General features: G+C 38.7%; 1 long non-coding RNA gene across 1 annotated transcript; it reads left to right on the plus strand.

Annotated features, from left to right (window-relative positions):
• Window positions 1–10,346: 10,346 nt before the first annotated feature.
• On the plus strand, window positions 10,347–25,614 carry LOC112765403 (uncharacterized). Its single transcript, XR_003183733.2, has 4 exons — window positions 10,347–10,758; window positions 10,869–10,954; window positions 11,075–11,261; window positions 25,358–25,614. It is a non-coding gene; the product is annotated as an uncharacterized lncRNA (long non-coding RNA).
• Window positions 25,615–27,065: the final 1,451 nt, after the last annotated feature.

Raw genomic sequence — 27,065 nt, forward strand, 5'->3', positions numbered from 1 at the left:
AGTATTTCTGTTTTCTATTCAATCATGTTTGTTCCAATCTAAGATATTCATTTGCGCCTTATTATGATGAATGTGATGATCCGTGACACTCATCACCATTCTCAACCTATGAACGTATGCCTGACAACCACCTCCGTTCTACATTAGATTGAATGAGTATCTCGTAGATTCCTTAATCGGAATCTCCATGGTATAAGCTAGAATCCATTGGCAGCATTCATGAGAATCCGGAAAGTCTAAACCTTGTCTGTGGTATTCTGAGTAGGATTTTGGGATTGAATGACTGTGACGAGCTTCAAACTCGCGAGTGCTGGGCGTAGTGACAGACGCAAAAGGATAGCGAATCCTATTCCTGTATGATCGAGAACCTACAGATGATTAGTCGTGCGGTGACAGCGCACCTGGACCATTTTCACTGAAAGGAAGGATGGTACCCATTGACAACGGTGATCCTCCAACACACAGCTTGCCATAGCAGGGACGTGCATGCGTGAAGAACAAGATAGAGAGAAAGCAGAGATTCAAAAGGCAAAGCATCTCCAAAACTCCAACATATTCTCATTTACTGCATAACAAGTAACCTTTAATTCATGCTCTCTTGTTCATTTGCAAGTCAATTGATAACCACTAATTAATATCCTGACTAAGAGTTGCAAGATAACCATAGCTTGCTTCAAGCCAACAATCTCCGTGGGATCGATCCTTACTCACGTAAGGTATTACTTGGACGACCCAGTGCACTTGCTGGTTAGTTGTGCGGAATTACATAGTGTGAAGTAATTTTCGTGCACCAGCGCCGCACAGCTCAACCTAAATTGCCAAATTATCTTATCTTTCTCCCCTCCAAATCCTAGTTTTTCTTTTCCATCCTTATTTCTTCCTTCCCCCTTCTTCTTCCAATCTCACCTATCACTCTCTCTCTCTCTCTCTCTCTCACCTTCATTACCAAGGTTCTATTTTCTTCTTCCTTCTTCTCTTTTCTATCATTTTATATATTATTTTATATATTATTTTTCTTTTCATTATTCATATTTTCTTTCTTTTTCTTTTCCTTTTTACATGGTGTTAGAAAATTTTTTTTGAGTCATTATCCCTCATTATATGCTTGTGGATTATTGCAAATTGTTTGACAATTATTTTTATTCTATTTAAGGGATTGCTTGCATGTTCACCTTCATATTTTCTATACCTTATTCATCATGCATGCTATGTGTTTGTGAAAAGGCTCAAATGGCATTATGCACTTCTCTATGTTGTTATACAATTCAATGCTTGCTTTTCACAACTATCCTTTACTATTGTATTAATTGAATTTAATTTTCAATACAAACGTGATGGTTTGTTATAAAGTATTACTTGGTCTATGCTACTCATGCCCTTTGCTGGCATGCCAATAAACACCTTGCAGCCACTTGTCCTTCTATGCACTAGCTATTTTCCATTGTTGGCTTTTCACATGTACTCGAGAGCATGTGTTAATGTCATCTACATCCTAATGTGCATCCATCACCACTCTTCCATTCTCTTCCTTGCTATATATCTATTTGAATTTAATTTACTTTCTCCTCTCTTTTCAGGATGGCCACCAAGAAATGAAAAGAGAAAGCGACTCCTAAACTCCCAGCAAGAAGAGGCACTAAAAGAGCATTAGTGGAAGAGCCCTCTTCAACCGCAGTCAAGCCCTCAACAAAAAGAGTTAAGAGGATAATAAAGGTTGATGAAAAGGAGAAAGCCTTTCCAGCAAAGGACACTGCGCGATTTCCCAATCGCTACTGTGAGCAGATGTTCCCTATCCTGGCAGAAAGGAACTATAACAATGAATACCTTCTTATCCTCCCGTCCAATATTGCTACCTTTGTTGAGCCGCAAATTGAATGAAGACATTGGGGTTTCCTACGGAGACAGCCAAGGCAGGTCAATCTTTCTTGGGTAGTTGAGTTCTACTACAACTTCTACATGCCGACCCTGCAGTCTGTTTATGTCCGGCAGAAGCAAGTCCCCATCACAGAAGCGGCCATTCAGCAGGCTCTGAGTCTTCCCCCTATTCCAGAAGGAATGGACTTCTTTCAAGAAGCCGCACTTAAGCGCCAGAGGTACCAATTTGACTCGGACTCCGTTCTCGGAGTCATCGCATTACCTGGCAGCCGTTGGATCTACGGATACCACCGTACCCGCCCTAAGAGAATCTTGGCTTCAGCACTCACCTTGGAGGCTCGCATATGGGCACATATCATGTCCCATTACGTCTTCCCGAGCACCCACGAGTCCTCCTTCACTGCAGACATGGTTGTTCTACTATGGTGCATCCTTACAGACCAACCTCTGAATCTCTCAAGACATATCCGGAATGCTATGGGACACGTACAAATTGCGGGTAATTTACCTTTTCCTGCCTTGGTCTCAGATCTTGTCTCAGCCGCCGGAGTCTCCTACAGAGCTGGGGACACCAAAGTCGTGCTTCCACGGGATGATCAGTATGTCCCTAACGGGAAATACCTCAGACTTCCAGTAGCCACTACAAATCTTCCTACTGCTCTAGTTGAAGACAATCCTTCTTCAACACCACAAGCACCTACAACTGATGCATTGCTCCAGCAGATAATCGAACGGTTGGATCGGCAAGAACAGAAAGCAAAGATGAGAGAGCGCCGTAACGAGCGCCGATTCAAACACCTCAAGGAGCTACTCAAGGGACACTTCAAGGACTCGGATACCCCGGACGCCAATTCTATTACCAGCACAGGGAGCCATGACGGTCCTGATTGTGGAGATACTGCTACCAGCCCACCCCTGTTCTTGACAGATGGCACCGAGGGCGGTGCAAAGCCTTAAGTGTGGGGAGGTCGGTCAGTACCTGACTTCCGGAGGTAATTTCTCTTCTCTAGCAACAATAATTAGGATATTTTAGTTAGATTTTCTTTCCTTTATAGAATAGAATAAATTGCATAGGTTAGGATAGTTGCATGCATGTTCTATTTGATTGAAAAGACAATAAGTTTCTTTTAAGACTCTATCTTTGGAACAAAATTTCACTAATTTTTCAAAATTTTTATTATAAATTTGCTTGAGTTGTATTTGGAACATAATATTTGAGCTAAAGAAAACACAACCTGTGAAAGACTTGAGCCTTTATGTATGGTTACATTATTTAACCATAATTATTTCATTCCTGTGTGTTTACTTCTCAATGATTGTGATCTATATTTTGTTTTATCTTATATGTCCAATATTTATTATATTTACATGCTTGCACATGATTGAGGCCATTATTTGTTTAAACTCACTTATCCAAATTAAGCCTACCCTTTTCAATTACCTTTGTTAACCATTTTGAGCCTTTAAATCCCATTTTTTCGATATTTTACCATATTACTAACCTTAAGCCAAAAAACAATTGTATATCCCAAATTGAATCTTTGGTTAACTTAAGATAGAATTGTGTGTGCTAGTTAAGTATGGGAAATTGTGCGAACAAAAGTTGTTAAGGGAATGTGTCGTGAAAATTTAAGGGGAATTTGGATACCTACTCATGTGAAAATATAAGAATGAAAAATCTATGTGCATTGATAAGCTATATTTATTTTAATGTCAAAAAAAAAAATAAATAAATAAATAAAATAAAATAAATGAATAAGGGGACAAAATTACCCCAATATTGAATTCAAAATTCAAAGATCAATGCACATATGATAAAATCAAATATAAAGTTGATACATGAGTATGAATAGGAAAAAGGGAATTCTGGGTGGCTAGGTATGAACTTTAAGATTACATTAAAAGTATACAAGTTAGGTTGGAGCTTGGGTTAATTAAAGATTCAATTTATTAGCTCACTTGACCAAATGCATACCCCTACCTATACCTTAGCCCCATTACAACCTTGAAAAGACCTCATGATGTTTGCATTGGTATATTAACTGTTGTTGATTGGTTAGGAGAAGAACATAAGTTAGAAAGCATGATTAGAGAAGGATAGAGTGATTACCCTATACACCAGAGATTAGAGCGTACATACATTATCAGTGAGGGTTCAATGCTTGAATTTTCATGTTCCCTGCTTTCATGAGCTATCTTCTTGCACTTTTATCTGTTTTATTGTATAATGATAAAATTAGTGGAATTTGATTTGTAATTATTTTGAAGAGCTTATTTACTTTTGATCAAGTGGGCAAGAATCATATAGTTACATTTATTTCTATATATATAGGCTTGCATTGCATTTCATGAGTTTCTACATGTTTATACTTATTTCCTTATCTCCTTCAATTAAGCATGAGGACATGCAAATGTTTAAGTGTGGGGAGGTTGATAAACCACTATTTTATGGTTTGTATTGTGTTTAATTGTGTGGTTTTATCATGATCCTTACCCATTTATTCATTAAATTAGCATGCATTTAGATTTCCTTCCTGAATTTATTACATGTTTGAAAACTATTTCCTAGAGACTTTAATTATTTATTTTTAATTCTCCTTTATTCCATTCGATGCCGTGATCTGTGTGTTGAGTGTTTCAGACTTTACAGGGCATAAATGAGTTGGAGATTGGAAAGGAAGCTAGAAAAAATGGAAGGAACACAAGAATTTGAGGAGATAACCAGCGAGAAGTGACGCGGTTGCATGGCTCACGCGACCGCGTGAAGGAGCGCAATTCGCAGTGACGCGACCGCATGACACACGCGGCCGCGCGGATTGGAAAAGCTAAAGCGACGCGGTAGCGTGGATGTCGCGAACGCGTGGCAATGAAAAACGCGAATGACGCGATCGCGTGACATGAGCGATCTGCATAATCTGCAGAATTCGTTGGGGGCGATTTTGGACCTTATTTCGACCCAGTTTTCGGCCCAGAACAGCAGACTAGAGCCAGAAAATATGTAAAAACAAAAGGAGCATTCATTCTAGACAGTAGACAGTTTTAGATCTAGTTTTACTCCCTTAGGTTTTTCTTTCTAGGTTTTAGGATTTTAATTTTGAATTGATCTTAGCATTGGAACATTGAGAAGAGTTATTTTTCCTCATCAAGACCTCGTCATTCTAGTTGGTTCTCTTAACTTGGTTTTATTCTTCCATGTTCTTTGCTTTGTTCAATTTTGTCATTTGAATACTTTCATGATTATTTGATACAAGGATTATTTCTTCCATTTTAATTTATTTTTCCATTCCAATAATCATGTCTTCTTTTAATTCCCTTTCATGTGTTATGGATTTATTATTTACAATGAGTGAGTAGTTCCCTCACTTGATGGGGAGTTGATTGAAAGGAACTCTTGAGTTGGAAGGATTAAAAGAAAAATTGTAATTGGGTTAACTATTGGATTGTTATCTAATCACTAACACCAATCCCTTTGAACTAAGTGGGTTGCAACTTGTGAACAGATCTAGCATTCTAACTTGTTTGACTTTCCTTTACCTAGTAAAGGATAACCAAACAGAACAACCATTAATTATAATTTAATCTTAAATTCACTCCATCAACAGTAGAAATTCCAACTAATCAACTCCCAGTCAAGGCTTTTATTCATATTAATTAAATTTCCTCAATTTAATTTCCAATTTACTTAACTCAACTTCTTGGAACATCTGATTAATAAAATAGCACACTTTCTACAACTCGTTGGGAGACGACCTGGGACTTAAAACTCCTAGTAATTTTTAATTTAAACTCTCTGTGACATATTTCTAAATTGATAGGCAGATTTTTGGTGAGTTAAGAACTATACTTGCAACGTAGCCATTTTAATAATTTTTAATTCACCAACTTCCGTACCTCATCAATCATCCTACGTAGCAAATATATACACGACACTCCAAGGGCCTGGCCCATACAAAAAGCCACTAAGATGGTGCCCAGGCTAGCCTAACCACTATATAGCTCCTAGCTCTCGGGTGTACTAACACAAATGAGAAACTAACTAACAGATAATGTTAGACTAGAGTGTCATCAAAAGAATTCCCCTACTACTATCAGACTATATCTACACGTGGTCGATTGGAAGATCGTCATGAGGCTCATGCATCTCCTCATCCTTCTCTATCTCTATCTCAGGATCCTCCTCCTCCTCATCGTCTGCAGCTACAGCTATACCCTCAGATCTACCAGAAACACTGCTGTCACTATCTATAAACCATTCGCGAGCACAGGTCCGTTCGCGTAAATAGGAGCTACCCCATCGTCCGGTAGTATCGGCTCAGCTGGTTGTGGCAAGTCGGGGATTGGCTCAGGGGAAAAATCCCACTCTGGTGGTATCACAGGTACGTAATCACCAGCTAACTCAGGCTCATCAGGAATGATAGGCTCAGGTACCACCTCATTCAAAGGTTGAGCTGGTATAGGGTGCTCAGGATCATCAGGAAAAGGATGTCCAGGTGCGTCAAGATGTAACCAGGATAAGGGAAAGTCGTAAAGAGCATCAGGGTCAAAATGCAGGCTAGACAGAGGATGTTGAAAAGCTCGATTAGGTAACGTATATCGTCTAATAGAAGGCTCCAATCCCATGATTAAGTAACTGTGATGTACCGGATCCTCGTATACGTAAGGGTCCTCGAACTCATAGAAGATCACGCCCGTCTCCATCTGAGGGTGAGGAAGGGAGAGAAGGGGTAAGAACTAGGGAGTTCTTAGTAGGGTCGGGGTTGTTAGTTACGTTCATTTATTCATTTTCGATTAGTAGATGGATAATAGAATACAGTAATGTAGTAAACAGAAGTTAAAAATAGATAGAAAAACAAAGAACAGAACACAAGCAGGAGAATACAAGAAGATAAAGCACAGACATAGCACTCAAGCAAACAAACATAAAGAAATAGATTACACACAAGTAGGAATGCAACAGAGAATAATGCGCAGACAAGAATGATGCATGTCTAGTCCTAGTGCAGGTAATGAACTCATTTGTCGGTTTCTACTCGCTCCCGACGTAACCCAGCATTACCAGCCGGATATGGCTTTCCTGTTGGCTATACCCCTGTGTACAGGAAATAACCCCTCTGCCACCACAGGGTCCACTGCACGCAGGAAATAACACATCTGCCACTGCAGGGATGTATGCCGAAACACCTCCTGTATACAGGAAATAACCCCTCTGCCACTACAGAAATGGAACAGGTGGTCACGGTACTCTGTAGCAGGAAATAACCCCTCTGCCTTACAGAAATAAAATATGGATCTGTACCGCAAGAAAGCGTTTCTCAGTGGTTGCACCATTATCTATCTGACTGCCACAATGTAGCAGATGAACATATAGATATCTCTGAGGTTGCCTTAATGCAACAAATGACCTCTCAATAGGTCCTCTGCTCTTTATCATATTACTCTCTTCGCTTTGTCTCTTTATTCTGCTCTGTTTGTTCTTTTCTCTGCACTTCTTTACTTTATTCTGCTTTCTCTGTTTAACGTATGTATTTAAAGCTTATGTAAATTTCGGTATGAATAGTTAGCCTGCCCCAAGTATTGGTTCATTAAGTCTATACTGAAACAGTTTAACTTTTCATATAATACCTAACCCTATTCGCAATTCAAGGACTAACTATGTTGCCCTAGTTCGTTCACTAGTCTCTGTCTATTTTTCTGTCATTAAAACTTTACAGACTTTTTCTTCGATTTTTATCTTTTCTTCAACTTTTTATCTTTTATTTATCTTTGCCTCACTGATATGTTTTTACCACTCCCTAAGTGTTTTATGAAGGTAATTATGAGATTCTGCGCTTAAAGATGTCTTTCTAAAGCTTTTACAGAAAACTGCGTTTTCCACATTATTTTATTATTTTTATTAAAATATTATTTTTAATTAAATATTATTATTTAATATTTTATTATTTTTTATTATTTTATCATTAAATTTTCGAAAATTAACTTACTTTTACTTTTAACCTTTAAAATTCACTTTTTAGCACCCGTAACTTTTAATATTTCTACTTTTACCACCCTAACTTTCAGAAATTACCAAACAACCCCTTAAACACCAAAAATTTTACTTCCTTGCCCTTTTTAAGATCTAAGGCCTGTTCTTCATTGTTCTTCATCACACTCAAAGTGTTCTTCATGTTCTTCATAAATTCTTCAGATTCTTTCTCTGTTTTTACCCGTTTTTCAGTCTTTTCAGCAACCGATTTTTACTATAATTCATAATAAATTAGCAGCCACTAAAACCCCATCTTTTCTACATGATTTTAACACAAATTGAACCTCAATTTAAGCTTAGGGTTTCGTTTTTCCAGCTGCCCAAGAACATGAACTTTAAAGCTTGAATTTCATCAAATTTCATCAAAATTTCACCAAATTTTCACCAAGAATCAATCATATATGCAACCAATTTTTAGCACAGCCAATTTATACAACATTCACACAACTCAAATACAAATAATCAAGATTAATTTCGTGACACCCTACCTGGTTTTTCTGCTCCTAATTCGATTAAACTTTCAGGTGGTCCTTAAGCACTTTTTCCTCCTAAATCACATCAAGAAAACACATATTTAAGCATGTTTCCTTGAAACCGAATCAAAAGAGAGATGGTGCAGCCAACTCACCTTGATCCCAGCCTTGATAATTCATATGATCATGTAGAGAAAGAAGAGAGGATCATTTTGGTCGGATTGAAATTTTGATTTGAGTTTTAGTTTAGCAGAAATCAAGCTTTGAAGATTTGGAACTAAGAACTTTTCTCTCTTTTTCTCTCTACCTATTTTCGGCCACAAAGTGAAAATGAGCCAGCATTGGGGGTTTTGGGGGTGTAGGGTGAGTTGTGATTGGTTGGTTTGGAGGTGGATTAAAATAATATTAAAATATTTCAGGTGTATAACTACTAAAACTAGATGTATCGGAATACTTGCAAAAACATCTCTAAAAATTATTTTCTGAGCTACTAGCATAAATGACACTAGTAACATATTTATTATGAGAATAAAACATGAATAATGAGGCCTTAGCATTGCTAAAGTCATCAGAGAGTGCTGGTGCTAAGCTGCAGCAGTAAATTTTGAACCCGGTTAAACTAGTTTTTCTGTTTTTAACTAACTGATCAGGTAACCTTATAATATCATTCAAGAAGCTTCTAATACTAATATAATGATAATATCATCCTATTATCTCTCTTCCCTCATAAATCGGGTCCGGTTTGTCAAACTAAGACTATTTACGAAAAACCGAATCAAAACTCCTAACCGATACGGTTCAAAAACTAGGTTCTTCGTGACCGCGTTATCGAGCTTGTCTCGGAAAAGGTTCTAACTTAAAGATGACATAATTACTTGATGATATATCAAAGGTTTTCCTCTTACTGATCTTCCGGAAAAATTCGTACTTTCAGAAAAGATCTCGCGTACTCGAAAATCGGGGTTGTTACTATAACATCCCGCATTTTTGAAAATCTAAATATAAATAAATTGTGATTTTATCTTATTAAGTTTAAACTTTATAATTTTAGAAATTATTTTGTTAGAAATAATTAAATAGATTCGGAGATAGTTTTATTTTGAAATCAATTAATATTTTTAAGTAATCTTATTATAATAGAATATTTTGTATAATTTTAGTAATTGAAAAACAAGAAAGAATTGTATAATTTAATTTAAGTAACTTTTATTCTGAAAAGGTTATGATTTATTTTATTGATTTGATATCTTATTTTATAAATTAATCAATTGAGAGTAATTAAATTAGTTTACTAATATTTGGAGTTAATTCAATTAATATTCTTGTGTAACTTTTTATAGTTGGTTATTTTATATATTTTGAAAATTGTATAATTTAATTTAAATAATTTCTATTATGGATAAATTATGGTTTATTTTATTAGTTTGAGCTCCTAGAGATTAATTTATTAGGAATGATTAAATGGATTTTTATAAATACTTTAAGTTTAAGTAATTTTATTATAATTAGATATTTTGTAAATTAAAATTAAAGTTTCGGTGATAGAAAAATAATAAAACGTTATATTACTTAATTTGAATAATTAGTTTTGAGTTTAAACTACATTTTATAAAAATGTAATTAGTATATTTACTTTATGATTTAAATTAAAAATAATTATTTGAGCTCGTTAATAGATTGATAGATAAAATTTTATGCGTTTTAAAAGTAATCTTTATAGCATTATATTTAAATTCTAAATTGTTATCCTATCATAAATGTTTTGTTGTTAAATTACTCGTATATATTTTTCCTAGTCTTATGTTTCTTATTTTATACGTACTGTTAGTATCTAATACGTGTACTCCCTAACCAATTAAACGCACACACTCACTGGTATACTCATCTCCTCCTTATAACCCCACGTTTATCCACTCTCACAATTTATCTTCAAAAGAACGTATATCATATATATGTTTGATAGAAAAATAAAAGGGGAAGGCAAAAATTAGAGTGGGAGTGACGGAGAGGGAGAGTCCGAACCAAAGGGAGCCAGAGGATGAGAAGGAGAGGAGAGGGGAAGGGAAGGAAGAGGCGTTGCCGGTGATGAACACAGCCACCGTCGCCGTTGTCTGACCGCCACACCACCAAACCCTAGCCGTCATAGAGGAGAGGGTGATCGAAGTAGAGAAGCATCGCGTGAAGGAGGGAAGTTCCATCGCCGGCGCTGCTGTTAGTGGAAGCCGCTACCACCGCAGCGGGGAAAACGAACATGGGAGAAGAGGTTTCGTTGATGTTGTCACAGAGGAAGAGGACGAGACGTGTGTGAGAGAGTGACGCACCGAGGAGGGACCATTCCTCTGCCGCTGCCGCCGCCGGAATTTCTGGTTGCCGCCATGATTAATGGTGAGTCAGTTAAACCCTAGCCATGAGAACCACCATCTCTGAACCTTTATTGCTCTGTAAATACCCTGTATCTGCCTCTGAAGTCCTTGGTTATATGATGTTTGCTGGAGTTTGTCCCAATTGGAGCCACTGGCGAAGGTGTTGCCGTGCCGGAAGCCAACGCCGGGCTGTTGCTGGTTCTGATTCTATTATCTTGGTACTGGTCTAATCTTTTCTTTGGGACTTGTCCATTTGCACGCTCTGTTTTGGCACTGGTATAGTTGTTATATTCTTGTTTTAATTCAATTTTAGTTTTTACTTTGTCGTCAATTCCCAGGGCTGTTTCTGCCCTTGACTACATTAGATTCAAATTCTTTTCCTGGTGCAACCATCATCATTGCCGCGAAATTAAAGCTGTTGCTGTTCCAGCGGTGTCCTTGATTGCATTAGGATTGTTGTCACTGCTGTAAATTAGAAACGAAACGGGGGCAGTTGTGTTCAAATTCTGCAATTGCGACATCGAGGTAGGGGGTTCAAAACGATTTCAATTTAAGAATGCCTACAAGGTTTATTGAATAACTGCAAATAGATTTAATAGATGTGAGTAATTGATTGATTATGTGAATATTGAATTTTGGCTGAAATTGTGATTGGAATGGTTGAGATTGTGATTTGGAATTGTTGATTGGTGATATTGATTGATTATGTAAATTGGGAATAGTTTGATGACTTATTATTGAGAATTACTGAATTTTAATGGGTTATGTTGGATTTGTTACTGTTGAGCTATTATTTGGTATATTGTAATGTTAATGAGCTTGGTTGGTGGTTGATTTGGAATTGGTTTTGAGGGCTATTGAAGGGTTGGATTTTGAACACTAAACGGTTTGCTGAAAATCAGGTTCTCTTGAAATTAAACGGCAACTTTGAAAGTGAATCAGTGACTCTATAGTGACTGAAATGATAAGAATTTAAGTGTTAATGAAATTATATTAAGTGTAATTGTGAAAACTCAATTTTGAAGGTTTCGTATCAACTAAAGAATTAGTTATGATTTTTCAAAGTTGAATTCTAAAATCCGATTTTCTGCATAATTTCTAAACTGAGTCAGCAACTTTGAAAAGCTATAACTAATTCTGTGATTATCGGAATTGTGTGGAACTAAGTCCGGATTAAGCTTGGGGATATACGGAGCTGAACTGGTGAATTTGAGACTTTTTCATTAAGTTTATGATTCATGGTAAATTTTTGAATTATGGATGTCAAATCTGGTTTTTCTGCAGAACGTTTAACACAGCAGCAACTTGTTTCCTCTATTGGAATTTCTCCAGTTTGAATTTTGAAATGGAACCAATTTTAAATGAAACTCTGGTCCTAATATTTAATTTCATAAAAATTTAGCATTGTTAGAGTTGTGGTTTTAAATATTAGGATTTTTAAAATAAGATGTATTATGCAGTAAAAGTCAGGTTTTGTTTTCTAAGTCAGTAACTTTGAGACTTTATAATTTTTAATTCTGGAACGATATTGAGATGCAACCAATTGGAGGTGAAAGCTGAGTATGTTTAGTACATATGATTCAAATTTCAGGGTTTTCCATGTTTTAATAAGTGAGTTATGGGACTTGGAAGAGGTTGTGTTTAATGATTTGTAAAACAGAATACTGTAGAAAATTACCTAACTTCCAAGCTACGTAACTCCTTCATTAAAAATGGTATGACCCTGAAACCAATTGAGAAAGAAATTTGGGTAAGTTAAGTTTAACCACATTAATTTTGAAGGTGGTTGGATTCAATTTGGATTTTATATGAAATTTTGAATGTTGTATGCTGCTGCTGTTTTCTGGATTTAGAACACTGCAGAGCAGTCACATTTTTCTATTGTCAAATGTTTTTGAGAATATATTGCTATGGCAATTGCTGAAAGAGGCTGACGAAATGTTGAGAAAGAAGGAACCCGTAAGGGTGGATAAGTCCTATTTTTAAAGGAGATTATGTCCAAATTTTTACAAAAGTATAATGACTTAATCAAAATCAATATTTAAGGCTTATTTAATGATAAAAACTTCAATGATTCCTGTAAGAAGAAATTATTTGGTATACGAGATTGTTGGTGTAAGACCCGGTTAATTAATGGCTAATTAACCCATAAATGAGAATTTATTCTAGAAAGCCAAAAATGTTATTTTTATGGCTAAATGTGATAGAGGAAATTGAGACGAGAATTTCGGTACCAATTTTATAGAAATCGGACCAAGATTGACCCAACGGGCCAAACCGGACCAACCGGACCCAAAGTGGGCCCTTGGCCCAACATAACTAAACCAAAACCCTAGTTTTCAGCACTCTCTCTCCTCACACAACACCAAAACACGCTGAAAATTGAGATGGAAGGGGGAAGAACACTCTCTCAACTTCCTTCTCTCACTTGATCTTCAAACCACCATAACTTTTGATCTAGAGCTCCGATTGCCGCTCCGTTTGCGGCCACGCGTTCACCGCGGAGAGCTCTACAAAACCCATACAATCAATCTTGAGGTAAGCCACGTTTTACTGTTCGAAATTCCAGCCCTTGATTTCGAGTTTCATGAGCAAAAATGTTGAGATTTTGGGTTCTTTGATGTTATAGGACCCAACTCTCTTGAAGGAGAAGGTTAATCTTGTCTCCTTGGACCTTGGGTGTGGTAAGATTCTCAACCCTAGTATAATTTGTTGTTCTATGATGTTTGGGTATTGAGATGTTGTGTATGGGTATGATGATTGTGGCTTAGGTTGTGTATATGTGAATATTGGAGCTTGATTGGTGATTTTGGAAAGCTTGGAAGAGGGTTTTGTGTGATAAAATCTGTTCTTGGAGGTGTTGAGACCTTGAGAGCTTGAGGAAAAGTGGTTTGGAAGTGCTCCGGTTGAGCTTGGGAAATCGGCTAAGGTATGGTTTTGGTTTCCCGTATCTAATATGTAATGTGGTAGGAAATACTTAGGCTAGAGGCCCTAAGATAGGCATTGAATTGTTGGTGTTGTTGAATGGTTGAAATATATGATGTGTTCATATATGTGATTATGAATATTGATGCCTTGATTGTGTGAAATATGAGAAATGCATGTTGTGATATATGCTTGATGGATGATTGAGGTTGAATTGATGGGTGGTACCATGTTGATGGTGAGTATGATGTTGATTATGTATAATGATGGTTAATTGGAAATGGTATTATTGGAAATTGGGATGAGGAAGGATGTATGACATGATATTGTGTTTGTCCTTTAGCCATTTGATTGAGAAGTGTTAAAATGGTTGGATGTGGTTTTGGAAACCTTGGTAAAGTGTCAATGTGTGAGTTGAGGATGGCTTGTTGTTGATTTTGGTACATTTTGAATGATTTCAAAGAGAAGGATTGAAATTGGCATGTTTGATTGATTTTGAAAAGAGTTGAAAGTGGCTTGTTTTGAAAATGGCACCTTGTGGTTTTGTATGAAAACATGGTTTTTGGGCATACTTTGACGGGACATAACTTGGACTACGGATCTCTGATTTGTGCCAAATCTGTTTAGAAATGAAATTGGATCCGGGATGTCCATGCCGTTCAAAGAACGGGTGAAAAACGATTTAAAATGAGGGAGTTATGTCCGTCGGAAGATTGGGGTTTGAATCTGTAAATTCTGCAGCTTTTAACTTAGAAAATTTTTAGCAGAATGACCCCTCGCGCGTAGGCGCACTTGGTGCGTACGCGCCGTTCTTCGAGAAAGCGCCATCCACGCGTGCGCATGGAGTGCGCGTACACGTGGACCTGTTTTCATCCCAAAGTTGATTTTTGAGTTTTAAAAGCCAAATTTCATACTTCTAAGCCTCCGATCTCACCACTTATGTCTTAAATCATTATGATATGCCTAGCATGAGAAAAAGGGCTAGTGAATGTGGTAACTTGCGAGTGAAGCAAGGGAAAAATGAATGATCATTGAGGATCAAAGATGATTATGTGAGATGCGGAGAATGGCGGTGGAAGTGCTTGTTGTGCCATGGGCCGAAGGGCCGTAATTGTTAATGAATTGGCTGGTTATGGATTTAACCGTGAGCCGGATGGCTAGATTATTGCCGTGTTACGGCGGAGCCATGTTTATGGCCAAGTATAAATGCATATATGATGTTGATTGAATTGTGAAGGTTTGCACTTCCACCATTGGAGATGAGGGTTTCCCTGGGTAGTAGCAATGGCTAGCCACCATGTGCTCCAGGTTGAGACTCGAAGCTCTTTTGACCCTATGTCGTAAGTGTGGCCGGGCACTGTGAAAGGCCCGGATGAGCTCGCCCCCATAAATATTCACCAGTGATGGTGATGGATAAATATTCACCAGTGAGGGTGATGGATATGGATCATGATTATGATCAAGTTTATGATGAGTATAACTCGAGTTGGGGATGCACGACAGAGGGACAGTCCAATGGCTAGCTACCAGGACTTGTCGGGTTGGCTCTATAACCGACAGATGATATCATCAGCCACTAGGGACAGGCATGCATCATAAGCATACTACATGAATTGTTTGAGATTGCCTATTTGACTGCATATTACTTGCTAATTGCCTAAATGCCTTATTTGTCCCTATTTGTAAATCTCTTGTCTGATATAACTGTGTTTGCTATATTATACTCCTGCTGGTTGTTGGGAGGTCTGAAGGAATTGGAAAGGGAAGTATTAGTTAGACTGAAGAATCTTTAGTCAGTTGCCACTTACGGTTTAGCTTGTTTATAAGCTTTGATATTATCTGAAGGAAGTTCTAGGATTGCCTTCGGCTTTCCTCTATTATTATGTATTATATATGTGGAAGCTGTTACCGTGCTGGGGACCTCTGGTTCTCACCCATGCGGATTTTGTGGTTTTCAGATGCAGGACGCGAGGCTTCTCGTTGAGGCATGTTGGAGACTTCTGGATTAGCGAAGATCCTTTGTTCTCGGGACTCTGTTTTGGGTTATATATCTTGTTTAGATACTTTTATCTCCACTAAATAATACAAACTGTGACGACTCCTTCTAGAGGGGATTTTTGGAGAATAGGTTTTCTGTATTTGTGTCCCTTTGGATTTTCCTTGGGGTTTTCCTTATTTTATTATATGTATATATTGCTATGCTCGAACCGGTTACCTTCGCAGCCAGATTTTGAGTCTTGATATTCCTGTTTTTGATACTCTTTATATATATGATCTTGCGTTAGCTTATCCTTGCTCGTTGTGTTAGTGATCGTAGTGTTGCGCTTTTGAGTTGCGGTTTTTGTTTACCCCTTTTTCTTCAAAGGCTCCTAGTTATAATCAATCATTCATACTACTATACGTACTAAATTTTTGTTTTAGAGGTCGTAATACCTTGCCATCTCTGAATTATGACTTAAGCATAAGACTTTGTATGGTAGGGTGTTACATTATGGTATCAGAGCAGTTCGTTCCTGTAGAGCCTGAGGAATGGACTGACTATGCTTCTGTGCATTCTCTGTGTGTGTGTTATGTGCTACTAGTATATCTGCTTGATATAATTGGCATAAACGTTCATGAGCATGCATTTGGAATTTTGAAGCACTGAACTTCCGATATTGAGACTGATCAACTTAATATCGATTGTTTGGTGTGTATAGGAACCAAATGGCGCCTCGTGGACGCGGTAGAGGTCGTGAGAGAGGTCGTACTAATACTCGTGTGTCGGAGACTAACCCTAATGATCCGGTGAACTTTATGACTGCGTTAGAGAACATGGCTGCTGCTATGCAAGCCACTGCTGAGGCTCTTGGTCAACAGATGAACAACCATGGTAATGACGGAGGTGGAGTTTAGGGTCCGATGACACTGGCGAACTTTTTGAAGGTTAATCCACCGAAGTTCAAGGGAACTACTAGCCCGACTGAAGCCGATACGTGGTTTCAGGCTATGGAATGAGCATTGCAAGCGCAGGTGGTACCTGAAGGGCAGTGTGTGGAGTTCGCTACCTATTTGCTCACTGGTGGAGCGTCGCATTGGTGGCAAGGAATCCGACGCCTCTTACAGCAGGGTGATGATTATATCATCTGGGATGTCTTCCAAGAGGAGTTCTATAAGAAGTACTTTCCGACTTCTGCTAGGACGGCCAAGGAGCTTGAATTATTGTAGCTGAAGCAGGGTACTATGTCCGTATCTGAGTATACTGACAAGTTTGAGGAGCTGTTCAGATTCTCTCGTATGTGTCAAGGGACTCCGGTGGAATATGAGGAATGGAAGTGTGTTAAGTACGAAGGAGGACTCCGGAGTGATATTTTCGGTTTGGTGGGGTCAATGGAGATTAGGACTTTCTCCGAGTTGGTGAACAAGTGTAGGGTTGCTGAAGAGTGTGTGAAGAGGGCAGCCACTGAGAAAGGGAGTCACAAAGGATCATTTTCACAAAATCGAGGGAAGAGCTTTGCACCTAAAGGTCTGTCTTTCAAGAGGGGAGGTTCTTTTAGGAGGCCCAACAACAACTACTCCCAAGGGAAAAGGTTTGGGAAGCAGCCTCAGAATGATCAAGCTTGTACTAGGTGTGGGAGTCACCATCCGGGAGTACCATGCAAGGCCGGATGGGGTTTGTGCTACAATTGTGGAAAGGCGGGGCATAAAGCCGCAAGTTGTCCAGAGAAGCAAAAGCAAGGTGCTGGGAAAGCACAACAGACTGGTCGGGTGTTCACCACCTCAGCTGTGGGTGCAGAAGGATCTGAGACACTCATTCGAGGTAACTGTGAAATGGCTGGTCAAACTTTAAATGCTTTATTTGATTCGGGAGCATCGCATTCATTTATTGCATTTGAGAAAGCCCATGAGTTAGGATTGAAGATCGTAACCTTAGGTTATGACCTAAAGGTACATAATGCTACCCATGAAGCCATGGTAACTAGGCTAGGATGCCCGAAAGTTTCGTTCAGGTTCAAGCAGCGTGATTTTGTCCATAATTTAATCTGCTTACCGATGATCGGTCTTGATCTTATCTTGGGATTGGACTGGTTATCTGAGAACCATGTCCTGCTTGATTGTTCTACAAAGTCGGTGTACTTTATGCCGGAAGATACAGAAGGGCCGGTCGTGGTGAATAATTATTACTTGAATTCGATGATGGTGAACTATTCTGGAATCGAATGTCAGGGTATCCTGTTGTTAACCGCTGGTGTTTCGGGTGATGATCAAAAGTTGGATCAGATTCCGGTAGTGTGTGAGTTTCCGGAAGTGTTTCCCGATGATATTGAGGAATTTCCACCTAACCGAGAGGTCGAGTTTGCTATTGAGTTGGTGCCTGGGGCGGGGCCAATCTCAAGTGCTCCTTATAGGATGTCACCGTTAGAGATGGCCGAGCTAAAGTCTCAGTTAGAGGAATTGTTGGGTAAGAACTTTATCCGACCAAGTGTTTCCCCGTGGGGTGCTCCAGTATTACTGGTAAAGAAGAAAGATGGAAGTATGCGGCTCTGTGTGGATTACAGGCAGCTGAACAAGGTCACCATAAAGAATAAATACCCATTGCCGAGGATTGATGATCTCATGGATCAATTACAAGGAGCTGGGGTTTTCTCCAAGATTGATTTGCGATCCGGTTATCACCAGATAAGGGTGAGGGGTGAGGATATCCCTAAGACTGCTTTCAGGACTCGTTATGGTCATTACGAGTATACTGTAATGTCTTTTGGGTTGACGAACGCTCCTGCAGTGTTTATGGATTACATGAATAGAGTGTTCCGTCCGTTTCTGGATAAATTTGTTGTTGTCTTCATTGACGACATACTAATTTACTCCAAGACCGAAGAAGAGCATGCGGAGCACTTGCGGACCGTGTTGCAGATTTTAAAGGAGAAGAAACTCTATGTGAAACTGTCTAAGTGTGAGTTCTGGAAGAGTGAGGTGAAGTTTTTGGATCACGTGGTGAGTAAGAAGGGAATAGCCGTAGATCCAACTAAGGTAGAAGCTGTGATGGATTGGAAGCAACCAACCACAGTAACTGAGATAAGGAGTTTTCTGGGTTTAGCTGGCTACTATCGAAGGTTCATCAAAGGCTTTTCGCAATTAGCTTTGCCGTTGACAAAGTTAACTCGCAAAGACACTCCGTTTGTTTAGACTCCTGAGTGCGAGGAGAGCTTTCAGACATTGAAGAAAAAGTTGACCACTGCACTTGTGTTAGTGTTACCTGAGCCGAACGAGCCTTTTGAGGTGTACTGTGATGCATCGTTAAAGGGCCTAAGGTGCGTGCTGATGCAGCATCATAATGTGGTGGCGTATGCCTCACGACAGTTGAGACCTCACGAAGTTAGTTACCCTATGCACGATTTGGAACTCGCTGCGGTCGTGTTTGCCTTGAAGGTGTGGAGGCATTATCTCTATGGGGTTAAGTTCCAAGTCTTCTCTGATCACAAGAGCTTGAAATATCTCTTTGATCAAAAAGAGCTTAACATGAGGCAAAGGAGATGGATGGAATTGTTGAAGGACTACGACTTTGAGTTAAATTACCATCCTGGAAAGGCGAATATAGTGGCGGATGCGTTAAGTCGGAAGTCGTTATATGCGTCTTGGATGATGCTTCAAGAGGAGAAGTTGCTCAAGGGATTCGAGAGTCTAAAAATTGGTGCTCGAGAAGTATCTGGAACGTTGTGTTTGGGCCGATTAAAAATCTCGAGTGACTTTAAGTCCGAACTCTTAAAGGCTCATTAAAATGATGAAGCATTATGGAAGGTGTTACCGGCTATCGAACAAGGAAAACAGTGGAGAGTGTCGGAAGAAAAAGATGGGTTATGGAGATTCAAGGGTAGGATCATTGTGCTGGATGTTGGTACTTTGAGGCAAGATATCTTAAAGGAGGCACACAAAAGCGGATTCTCCATTCACCCGGGAAGTACTAAGATGTACCATGATTTAAAGGCGATGTTTTGGTGGCCGGGTATGAAGAATGATGTGGCGGAATATGTTTCAAAGTGCTTAACTTGTCAAAAGGTAAAGATTGAACATCAAAGACCTTCTGGGATGTTGCAACCCTTAGAGGTTCCGCAATGGAAGTGGGAAAGTATTGCAATGGACTTTGTGTCGGGATTGCCAAGGACTAGGACTGGTTTTGATGCTATCTGGGTGATCGTGGACCGACTGACGAAGTCAGCTCACTTTTTACCCGTTCGGATGACTTACACCCTTGAGGAGCTAGCTCGGTTATACATAAAGGAGATTGTGAGACTCCATGGTGTACCTGCTACTATAATCTCTGATAGAGATCCTCGTTTCACTTCGAGATTCTGGGGTGCATTTCAGAAAGCTTTTGGAACTCGATTAAGCTTGAGTACAGCGTACCATCCTCAAACAGATGGTCAATCCGAGAGGACGATCCAAACACTAGAGGATATGTTGAGAGCTTGTGTTTTGGACCAACCGGCGAGTTGGGATCGGTATATGCCGTTAGTAGAGTTTGCATACAATAATAGTTACCATGCGAGCATCGGAATGGCTCCGTATGAGGCTTTGTATGGGAGAAAATGTCAATCTCCACTATGTTGGTATGAAGCTGGAGAGAAAGGCTTGTTGGGGCCGGAAATGATAGCTGAAACCACTGAACAAGTCAAGAAAATCCGAGACAGGATGCTCACGGCGCAGAGTCGCCAAAAGAGTTACGCCGATCAGAGGCGGAAGCCCTTGGAATTTGAGGAAGGAGATCATGTTTTCCTGAAGGTTACTCCGACCACAGGAGTAGGTAAAGCGATTAAAGCAAAGAAGTTGAATCCTCGATACATTGGTCCATTTCAGATCCTGGAGAGGATTGGGCCGGTGGCGTATCGGGTGGCTCTACCACCTCATCTTTCGAACCTGCACGATGTGTTTCACGTGTCACAGCTTCGGAAGTACACTCCTGATGCTAGCCATGTGTTAGAAACTGAATCAGTTCAGTTAAGAGAAGATTTGACGCTTCCAGTGGCTCCAGTTAGAATTGACGATACTAGTATCAAACGATTGCGTGGAAAAGAGGTTTCATTAGTCAAAGTGGCTTGGAGTCGAGGCGGTGTTGAAGAACACACTTGGGAACTTGAGTCGGAGATACGAACGGATTATCCGCACTTATTCTCAGGTAATTGAATTTGAATTTTGTGGGCAAAATTCCCAATTAGGTGGGTAGAATGTAAGACCCGGTTAATTAATGGCTAATTAACCCATAAATGAGAATTTATTCTAGAAAGCCAAAAATGTTATTTTTATGGCTAAATGTGATAGAGGAAATTGAGACGAGAATTTCGGTACCAATTTTATAGAAATCGGACCAAGATTGACCCAACGGGCCAAACCGGACCAACCGGACCCAAAGTGGGCCCTTGGCCCAACATAACTAAACCAAAACCCTAGTTTTCAGCACTCTCTCTCCTCACACAACACCAAAACACGCTGAAAATTGAGATGGAAGGGGGAAGAACACTCTCTCAACTTCCTTCTCTCACTTGATCTTCAAACCACCATAACTTTTGATCTAGAGCTCCGATTGCCGCTCCGTTTGCGGCCACGCGTTCACCGCGGAGAGCTCTACAAAACCCATACAATCAATCTTGAGGTAAGCCACGTTTTACTGTTCGAAATTCCAGCCCTTGATTTCGAGTTTCATGAGCAAAAATGTTGAGATTTTGGGTTCTTTGATGTTATAGGACCCAACTCTCTTGAAGGAGAAGGTTAATCTTGTCTCCTTGGACCTTGGGTGTGGTAAGATTCTCAACCCTAGTATAATTTGTTGTTCTATGATGTTTGGGTATTGAGATGTTGTGTATGGGTATGATGATTGTGGCTTAGGTTGTGTATATGTGAATATTGGAGCTTGATTGGTGATTTTGGAAAGCTTGGAAGAGGGTTTTGTGTGATAAAATCTGTTCTTGGAGGTGTTGAGACCTTGAGAGCTTGAGGAAAAGTGGTTTGGAAGTGCTCCGGTTGAGCTTGGGAAATCGGCTAAGGTATGGTTTTGGTTTCCCGTATCTAATATGTAATGTGGTAGGAAATACTTAGGCTAGAGGCCCTAAGATAGGCATTGAATTGTTGGTGTTGTTGAATGGTTGAAATATATGATGTGTTCATATATGTGATTATGAATATTGATGCCTTGATTGTGTGAAATATGAGAAATGCATGTTGTGATATATGCTTGATGGATGATTGAGGTTGAATTGATGGGTGGTACCATGTTGATGGTGAGTATGATGTTGATTATGTATAATGATGGTTAATTGGAAATGGTATTATTGGAAATTGGGATGAGGAAGGATGTATGACATGATATTGTGTTTGTCCTTTAGCCATTTGATTGAGAAGTGTTAAAATGGTTGGATGTGGTTTTGGAAACCTTGGTAAAGTGTCAATGTGTGAGTTGAGGATGGCTTGTTGTTGATTTTGGTACATTTTGAATGATTTCAAAGAGAAGGATTGAAATTGGCATGTTTGATTGATTTTGAAAAGAGTTGAAAGTGGCTTGTTTTGAAAATGGCACCTTGTGGTTTTGTATGAAAACATGGTTTTTGGGCATACTTTGACGGGACATAACTTGGACTACGGATCTCTGATTTGTGCCAAATCTGTTTAGAAATGAAATTGGATCCGGGATGTCCATGCCGTTCAAAGAACGGGTGAAAAACGATTTAAAATGAGGGAGTTATGTCCGTCGGAAGATTGGGGTTTGAATCTGTAAATTCTGCAGCTTTTAACTTAGAAAATTTTTAGCAGAATGACCCCTCGCGCGTAGGCGCACTTGGTGCGTACGCGCCGTTCTTCGAGAAAGCGCCATCCACGCGAGCGCATGGAGTGCGCGTACACGTGGACCTGTTTTCATCCCAAAGTTGATTTTTGAGTTTTAAAAGCCAAATTTCATACTTCTAAGCCTCCGATCTCACCACTTATGTCTTAAATCATTATGATATGCCTAGCATGAGAAAAAGGGCTAGTGAATGTGGTAACTTGCGAGTGAAGCAAGGGAAAAATGAATGATCATTGAGGATCAAAGATGATTATGTGAGATGCGGAGAATGGCGGTGGAAGTGCTTGTTGTGCCATGGGCCGAAGGGCCGTAATTGTTAATGAATTGGCTGGTTATGGATTTAACCGTGAGCCGGATGGCTAGATTATTGCCGTGTTACGGCGGAGCCATGTTTATGGCCAAGTATAAATGCATATATGATGTTGATTGAATTGTGAAGGTTTGCACTTCCACCATTGGAGATGAGGGTTTCCCTGGGTAGTAGCATTGGCTAGCCACCATGTGCTCCAGGTTGAGACTCGAAGCTCTTTTGACCCTATGTCGTAAGTGTGGCCGGGCACTGTGAAAGGCCCGGATGAGCTCGCCCCCATAAATATTCACCAGTGATGGTGATGGATAAATATTCACCAGTGAGGGTGATGGATATGGATCATGATTATGATCAAGTTTATGATGAGTATAACTCGAGTTGGGGATGCACGACAGAGGGACAGTCCAATGGCTAGCTACCAGGACTTGTCGGGTTGGCTCTATAACCGACAGATGATATCATCAGCCACTAGGGACAGGCATGCATCATAAGCATACTACATGAATTGTTTGAGATTGCCTATTTGACTGCATATTACTTGCTAATTGCCTAAATGCCTTATTTGTCCCTATTTGTAAATCTCTTGTCTGATATAACTGTGTTTGCTATATTATACTCCTGCTGGTTGTTGGGAGGTCTGAAGGAATTGGAAAGGGAAGTATTAGTTAGACTGAAGAATCTTTAGTCAGTTGCCACTTACGGTTTAGCTTGTTTATAAGCTTTGATATTATCTGAAGGAAGTTCTAGGATTGCCTTCGGCTTTCCTCTATTATTATGTATTATATATGTGGAAGCTGTTACCGTGCTGGGGACCTCTGGTTCTCACCCATGCGGATTTTGTGGTTTTCAGATGCAGGACGCGAGGCTTCTCGTTGAGGCATGCTGGAGACTTCTGGATTAGCGAAGATCCTTTGTTCTCGGGACTCTGTTTTGGGTTATATATATTGTTTAGATACTTTTATCTCCACTAAATAATACAAACTGTGACGACTCCTTCTAGAGGGGATTTTTGGAGAATAGGTTTTCTGTATTTGTGTCCCTTTGGATTTTCCTTGGGGTTTTCCTTATTTTATTATATGTATATATTGCTATGCTCGAACCGGTTACCTTCGCAGCCAGATTTTGAGTCTTGATATTCCTGTTTTTGATACTCTTTATATATATGATCTTGCGTTAGCTTATCCTTGCTCGTTGTGTTAGTGATCGTAGTGTTGCGCTTTTGAGTTGCGGTTTTTGTTTACCCCTTTTTCTTCAAAGGCTCCTAGTTATAATCAATCATTCATACTACTATACGTACTAAATTTTTGTTTTAGAGGTCGTAATACCTTGCCATCTCTGAATTATGACTTAAGCATAAGACTTTGTATGGTAGGGTGTTACAGTTGGCAAGGGCGTGGGTTTTGTCCCGCTTGCATATTTACAATTACAAAAGAGTAAAGAGATAAAAAGAAAAGAGTAATCAGAGCAGAGTAGAAAAATACAGAGAACAGAGCAGCCAGAGTGAAGTAAAGAGATAAAGTGAAAAAGAGTAATATAGATACAGATGAAAGAGTAATTAGAGAAAAGTAAAGGGATACAGAGAACAGAGCAACTCGAGTAGAGTAAAGAGATGCAGAGAAAAGAGAAATCAGAGCAGAGTAAAGAGATATTTGTATATATATATATATATATATATATTAGTTCCTTGATGCAACCCAGAGTTATATTTATATATATTAGTTGCTTAATGCAACACAGAGCTTCTGTAGGGAAACTAAGTTACCTACAGCCATTTTTTGCTTCCCCAGAGCAGAGCAGAGTATATATATATTTTCCTGCAGTAAGCAGAGGCTGTCCCAAATGAGCGGCTATTATTATATGCACATTTATTTAGGAACGGAAAATCGTATCTGGGAAAATCGGGACTACTCGTGACCAGATAAATGTCAGGATTGCGGGCAGCCAACCGACACATGAGCTCATGGCCTGTACTAGGACTAGACATTCATCATATGCATCTATGTGATATTGTTTGGGTGTGTATATTGTAATTGGTTTGCCTAAGTGAATAATCCTGTTTAATTGCTAATTGCTATACTTGATGTAATTGCTCCTGATTGTGTTTGAATCTCATTACTTGTGTTTGTAACTGATTGGCTGGATTGTGGTGAATTGGGTGTTGGTTGAATTGCTTGGGCCTGAGGCCGTGATTGGGTTGTGTTTGAGGTTTAGTAAGTATGAAAGATTGAGCTGGTTCAGCATAGGCTTAATGAACCTATGCTTGGAACAGATTAGTCATTCACACGGCCTAGGAAAGCTTTTCAAAATATTTATAAAGGAAAATATGGGTTTAGAATTTTGGATAATTAACTGATGCTTTATAAGATTTTGGATTTTTTAATGTTATGCCGTTGGTTTTCAAAATAAAATGTTGATAAGGCGAATAAAGATCACTGCAAATGAAAATAGTTTTTCTTTTAAATATTTCTGAATGAAATTAACTATTTGCGTTTTATTCTTTCCTTTCACGGCATTCTCTACCTCTACTGAGAACATGTGGTTTGGTTCTCACCCCGAAATTTTCCACCCTTTCAGTGACAGGTTTGAAGACGCAATTTGAAGCTGCAAGCGATTAGTAGGCTTTCTTTATGGTTTTAATTGCTTTCATAGAGTCACCTCGCTCTTTTCCTTTGAGGTTTTATTTTAACAGAGGGGTAGGTGTTGTATTTGGGTTTATATGACTTCTTATGTATAAGAATTACTATTAATAATACTTATGTGATTGTTATTATTATTTGCAATGTTTATCCTTGATACATGTCATTAATGAATAAAAACAAAATTTTCTGGCATTTTCTTAAAACTGAAACGAGAAATCGATGCAAAGGCTCAGTAATTAAGTAGTTAATATTAGAAAAGGTCACGTAACGTTCTTTCTAGTAGAAATACCCTGACTTAAGCAAGGTATTTTGCTGGAAGGGATGTTACAATATGGTATCAGAGCAGTCCTTCCTGTAGAGCCTTGGGAGTGGACTGACTATGCTTCATTGCATACTCTGAGTGTCTGTCATGCTTTCTAACTTGTTCTGATGACAAGAGTTTATGTTTTATATGCATGACTGTCTGATGATTAATGCTATTAGTTTACCATTGCATACCTCATGATATCAAGTTTGGCCAGCTTAATACTAATGATTTATGTATATGGAAATACTAATGGGTTATCATAGACGAAATAGCAGTGTTAAGTCACGCAAATCACGAGGTTTTGGGGACGTTAGAAACTAAATTCTAGAGACTAGTTCCGTTTCGACGTATGCTCTTTATTCGTGCTTAGCGTTATCTCCTTCTCTACTAATTGTAATGGAATTTCTAATTTTTTATCTCTTTCTTACTAACCTTGTATTATCATTCGTGCACGTCCTTGCTTGACTCTGTATCTGGTTGTTGTTTGAATCTTTTGGAACATTTATCCTTACCTTGCAAACTCTATGCTCCTTGCTCTGAACTCTAATTTATCTCGGTGCAACATACCATTTCTTGTAATTTCCTTCTTGAGTACTTGTCTCAGATTCTCTTCGAGAAAAATTTCAATTTAAATCTTTTCTTACTTGACTGTATCCACAACCCTTACTTAAATTTTGATGGGATTATTTTTAATTCAGCCTAGACTTTCTTACATAAACTCTGAAGCTTCTTTATGTAGTTTAATCTTGTTTATCTGTGATATACCACTTATCTTTTATGGATTTATAGAAAATTTAATTTTTGAATTTATTCTTTGAATAGAGGCTGATTTTCTTCCAACTTTACCATAATTTTATGGCTATTCTTACCTAATTATGTACTTAAGTATCCTCCAAGATTTCTAAAGAAAATATTTTGTCCTTAGTGCCAAACAAGCTTTAATTTACAAACCTCCCGTGATTTGTTTTGGTTTGGAATTAAATCGGTATAACATATTGTTTATACATAATTTAGTACTTTTGAAAAATGTTGGATTTAAATATTTTCTTTTGAAAAAAAAATAAACTAATTCCCTCTATTTCAAATTTAAGTTGTTCAAAATCGTTGTACTATTTTCCCTAATGATGCTTATATTGAAATTGTTTGATTCAAAATTCCTTCCTAAGCTTCGAATTAACTCCCTTTATGCTACATTTCGTTGGTTATATATATTCTTCTTGTTTGGTAATCTCATGTATTCCTTCAGAACCTTGTGAAATACCATCTTGTGCAATTGCAAACTTGAGTATTCTTCTAATTTCTCGCATAAATCTTTTGTGCCGTTTATCTTTCTCTT

This window comes from Arachis hypogaea, chromosome 17 (genome assembly GCF_003086295.3).
Source record: "Arachis hypogaea cultivar Tifrunner chromosome 17, arahy.Tifrunner.gnm2.J5K5, whole genome shotgun sequence".
Taxonomy (NCBI): domain Eukaryota; kingdom Viridiplantae; phylum Streptophyta; class Magnoliopsida; order Fabales; family Fabaceae; genus Arachis; species Arachis hypogaea.